Source organism: Atta cephalotes, assembly GCF_000143395.1.
Source record: "Atta cephalotes unplaced genomic scaffold scaffold00026, whole genome shotgun sequence".
Classification (NCBI taxonomy): Eukaryota; Metazoa; Arthropoda; class Insecta; order Hymenoptera; family Formicidae; genus Atta; species Atta cephalotes.
In genome coordinates, this window is record NW_012130090.1 from 1456087 (window position 1) to 1462116 (window position 6030).

Here is a 6030-nt window from a genome sequence, read left to right on the forward strand (position 1 = left end):
GTGTGTGTGTGTGTGTGTGTGTGTGTGTGTGTGTGTGTGTGTGTGTGTGTGTGTGTGTGTGTGTGTGTGTGTGTGTGTGTGTGTGTGTGTGTGTGTGTGTGTGTGTGTGTGTGTGTGTGTGTGTGTGTGTGTTGGTATCCGCCAATGCCCTCATGGCAATGTCTCCGTCGAATCCGGTACAACGTATCATTTGTCATCGTATGGACTCAGAGCAACTTTCGATTCGGATATCGTGTACTTCGTGTAATTTAAATCGTATATACAATTGACGGCGAGTAAATATACATTTCGATCTTTTCGTTCAAACAATGCACGTAATCATCGAACGTTATCGTTCGCTTTATGATGTTACTTTTTATACCTTTCGCCTTTTTAATGTTTTTCTTGCCGTCTATTCTCACCGCGTACATCTTCGCTCTAAATCCAACGAATTCTGTCATTATAATACCGTTGTTTTCGTCCTTCAAGCCGGTAGTTTTTTATTTGCGAGAAGCATACTGTACGCGTTGTACATTAAATAATTACTCGTATCAAATTTAGCGATTTATCGCGTTTCATCGCATCGTACACATCGTCTATATGGTAAATCAAATTTTATATGTGTGTCGGTATACATAATTTTGCACTTGTCGCGATACATCGATGACATGTATTCGTGACGAAATTCGGGGAAATACAAACAGACTTTCGATACGTCGAGTATGCACATATCTATGTAAATCGGCTTGTTGAACTTCACTTCGAGTTTGCGCAGTTCGACGACAATTAAATTTTCCGACGATCAAAGCTATGACTGTAGAAATTCGATTTCGCGATCATTGCTTCCGCGCCGTACTGTTCGTTCTATTTTGTTATTAATTTTGTATCGACATGATTTCGAACATTTTCCATAATTTTACCGAATATTGCATTGTTCATTAATTTGTATCTTTTTCGAAATCGTTTTTCGAGCGCGTTCTAAATTGTGTATTAAGTTCAATATACTCGTGAAGCCAAGCGGATTGAGCAAATTGTAATACTCGATGAATCTTTGTTGCGCGAAGATCGTGACGAGCCATTGCTGCAAGTTTCGGTAGTGGATAACGTAACGCTGCTTATCATACATGGTCGCTAGAAGTTTATTCTTGCGCTTGCGGGCGGCTTATCGCGCGTCGGGCAGAAAGGCAAGTCAGTGTTGAAAGATGTTGTAAAAATCGAGATCGAGACTTTGAGAATATAACCGGCGAGCGAATCCGAAGCGATCGCTCATGTCAAAATTCGCAGCATCTTTGATCCATCGAAATTCGGCGTATGGCAATAGTTGACACATTGCCTACTCGTATAAATTGTTAATATCGTAATACATCAAGTATGACGACAGTTTCGATGAGTCGAACGCATGTATTTGTTATTAGCCTGCGCGTATTTACCAGAACATTGACTGAAGCGTATACCGCGCTCGATGAAAGACATGACCATATCAATGTCAGTGAGCAATTCAAATCTTATGTGCGTATGTTTTAGCATTGCGTCCTACATGAAACCAGGTAATAATGCGCGGGATCGTAACTGACGACACAACTTGCGGAAATTTTCGAAAATGTTGGCCAATAACAAGACATCGGTTTTCAAGTACAAATCACTGTACTCGCCAAGCGTTCGAATAGAGAATCGCTTTCAGACGTTCATGGCGTGAGCGTAATCGCTCTCGAATATGGTATCGCCTGTCAGCGAGCTATAAAATAATTTGCGAGGTAGCAAGCATCGTTCATCCAATTTTTAAACGGCAATATACTCGTACGGAAAGACACCTTTTCGTGTGAGAAGATCGAAATCCTCCGCGCTGAACTTGCAAAATTCGGAACGTACAAGTTTTAATTTATCTTTGTCAAGATATGATGCCAATTTATCAAGGCTTATACTTAGAAACTTGTACGAATCGATAAATCGTAATTTGATGTTATTTCGAGATTCTTTTTCCGCGTACTCTCATCGCGTACATCTTTTTCGGTTGCCGCGTACTCTCATCGCGTACATCTTCGCTCTAAGAATTCATTATAGCATCGTTGTTTTCGTTTTTTATCAGACCGGGTACTTTTTTATTTGCGAGAGGCATACCGTACGCGTTGTACTGAATAATCACTCGTATCAAATCTAGCGATATCGCGCTTCATCGCATCGTACACATCTATATGGTAAATCATATCTTGAACCATATCTTGAACATGTTTCGTAAACGAAATGTATTTTTCTTCGTTATAGGAAGAAGATCTGAAGACATGTCCATCATATGCTGTAACAATTTCTTTAATTATAAAATTCGTTGTAGCCCAATAAATTGTGAAATATAATCGGAATATAAAATGAATTTTTATAATTTAAATTACAATTCGAATGCGCGATATCTACCGCGTATGAGATGATAATGATCGCGGATCCGCGTATCGTCCGGCGCAAACGATTTCTCGTAGATGTGACAACGCGTTGCGCTACCTCCGTATGCCTCTCATTGCTATTTAAACAACGCTTCTATGGACACTTTGGTGGATACGATATTTTTCACGCGATGTGCCAAATCATTGAGTTGTCGCGCGAACCATGCTATAGTCTTCATCGCGATGGAAATGATACGACAATAACGACATCGTACGCGCATCGCTCGTTTAGCTAAACGCTTCATGCCGCTGATACGCGCACGACGACGCATCTCCCTTGTCAGATTCCGTCTTCCGGATTGGCGTAGACGATGAACGGCATTCGTTCCCGGTTATTATAGTTGCGGAATTCGAGCTATTGTATTTGTTGTTCTCGCCCGGCAATCGAATGGCACAGTCGTTCATCTTAGCACAGTCTTCGCTGTGGATCTTCAATTTTGCGCTCGAGCGTAATGAAGGCAACTGTAAATAGAGAAATCATTTTTCTTTTTCTTTTTACTGTTTTTTAAATATTGTTTTTTATTGATTTTTCTTATTATACTTACCGATAAAAATATTTTCTGTTCTTTTCCTCCAGTAACTTGTGATCTTACAAGGTGATATAGATTTATCCAAATTGTCTAATGTTGTCGTTACACGAATCTTGTAGATACAAAAGATTGACATGCTTATTCTTCTTGTCGCCTGTGAGTTTTGGATTTGTTTTGATTCTGTATATATTGACCGATATGTTGTTGAGATTTTCGAATTTCGGAATGTCTTTGAACGTTACCAGAAATTCGATATCCGCGAGATTCAACACAGTAATATAATGCGGATACGACGATTTTTTTTATCCATATGACTTTGAGCTGGGTATAGAGCGGCTAACACCGATCACGCGAAGCATGCATTGTCCATCGAACGCACATTGATCGCCGTTTTCTTAAGTATAATTTCTCGCACCTCAAAGCAACATCCCGCGCGCATTGGATTGTGCTTATTCACATTCACTACCAAATTGAGAATTCGCAACAATGCCCACCCGCGTTCGCGTTTCTGAAATTCGTCTAGTGATGGCTTGATGACATGTCACTCGCACATATTTGTTGTTCGGATAGCGATACTTTTATTGGTCCATTTATCGCCTGCTACAAACTCACCATTGAATGCGGTGTTCACCTTTACACTGCTGTGTCTTTCTACAGTGTCTCGCACTTGCTCAAGCATTACGTTGCCAGCGTCTTTCAAAAACCGTCACGGCTCAATGTAATTAGAGTTTATCACCGCGCCTGTTAATATACAACTTTCGAACGCTATTTCGATCTCGCGCCATCGAAGTTTATATCCGGCACCCACATGCACGAATCGTCCACGCACCGAATCCTTCAAACTCTCGAACCTCATGTGATCACTGATTGTCTCTTGCCAATCGATAATCGTGAGCATTTGGCATGACTCTGCTCTTTCAGAAATTCTATGAGCTCGTCGTTGTTCCTATGCAACGTACTCTTCTCTGGTATTCAGCTGGGTCACTTGCTGTATCAAATCGCGCTCCATGTTATCGCTTGCATTGACTAATGACGCGATGCGTCTAAATCTTCTCATTTTATACCATTTACTTGGTCATGTAACATTTGTATCACATTACATTGATGACATCACCGCTCGAACATGTTGTGACATGTCGTACCATGTCGAATGTTCATGAAAACGTAACATTCGTTCTGGTCACGTGATATGTACACTATTTGGCAACGTTGCATTTACCATATATCAAATCGCATTGATGATGTCACCACGAAACATACCATAACATGTTGAGACTTGTTGCGACATGTCCTTGAAAAATCTTTGATTACGCTAAATCTATAATAATAAAACCTTGCAAATGTCGCGTTTTTGTTGTATTAAATTACATTGATGTCATCGCGAGACGTGTTAAATAACAAATACGATGCGGCAAACATTTAGCGATAAAAATTCAAATATTAAATGTGCATTATTAGTTACAATTATGGATAATACTATAGTATATGAAAAATAAAAATGAATATTTAAACTGTCTCAGCGTTTGAAATTGTTCATTCCTTCCGTCTTTACGATATTTATTCGTTTTTTTCCTTCCTATCTTCTTCGTGGTATCATATTATATGTATTGGCAGCATCATCGCGCCTGAATTCGCTTTAAAAGCATTATTAAAATATAATCGAATAAGTACAATAGAAATAAAAAATGTATATGTATATGTATATATTTTGCGTATGAGAATAAATAAAAAGAGTTACAAAGGAAGCTACAATGAGAGAAAAGATCATAAGGGTACACATGAGTTGCAATGAATGGCATAACGTATCGAGAAAAAGATGATAAGTATGGCAAGTATATGAAATAGAGCGCACAGCTGCGGTGTCGGCGTTGGCGGCAGCGATGGCTGCTCAATATCTCAATGCATATAATTTGATAGTCGAATGCTCTATGCACAACAAAGGCAACTGTTCCACTTATTATAATATGTCGATCTGGTAACTTTTGATTTACTTTGCTTTATATATACCAATTGTCATAGATAAATCCCGGACAATCTCGCTACAGCGAAGAGTATCTTTCAGCGTCAGTCTTGTCCATGTCTTGTCCGCACGCGGATTCATACTATATAAAACAAAAATTCTCTGCTTTAAAATAAATTTCCTGCTTAAAAAAGTTGTTAAAAGTGAGGCAAAAAAAAAATTCTGCTATATAAAACAAAAATTCATCAGTTGTATGTATTTAAACGGTGTGTGTGTAAAATGAAATTCAGAGAGCCCTATAAATTTGAAAAAAATAATGAGGAGGAGGATGTCCCTCATGGAGGCGAAATTGTGGAGAAGGCTGTTTCGGCGAGGATGCTCCCAAGAGGAGGAGGAAGTCAATGAACTCGACGAGAGCTTCCTGATTATTAATTTCGCATCTTGTACGAGTGACGAATTGATCGAGTTTATGCTCGATTTCTTTGATTTAACTGATGAGGAGGAATTATTACATTTTTGTGTAATATACTTTGTTGCGGTGACGACAGAGGCTGAGGAGGAGGCAGAGGCAGCAGAGATTGCCGCTTGGACCGAAAAGATGCAGATGGGGGAGATGGATCAGGAAAAGAACGATTAAGTAGTGGAGATGGCAGTTGCGGAGAAGGTAGCAGAGGATGGGGATATCAGGTAATTTTGCATTTTTACTCTACTTACTCTTTTCTCTACGCAGCATTTTACATTTCTATTTCTCTTTTCTACACGTTTCCTCACCCTACCCACACATCTCCAACTTCCTCTTGTGACCACAACGCCTGGTGGCAGCCAGACGCATCCGTGATCTAGAACTCTTATATACTACTGCAAAGCCGTACGGCATCAACTCGAAGAGCTACAACGTTACGATCGTGCGATGGAACAGGGCCGCGGATTGTATCTCGCTCCGTACAAATACAGGCGTGGACTGTATCTTTTCCCGTACAAATGCGGACAGGATATAGTAGCGAAGAGAAATCAAAGAAATGATAAAAATGCCTTCGGGCACAACTACCAACGTACAATTGATCGCGAGACGTATGCGTGTACTATATTTTAAAGGTATTTTCATGTGTAACGCGTTACCGACGAG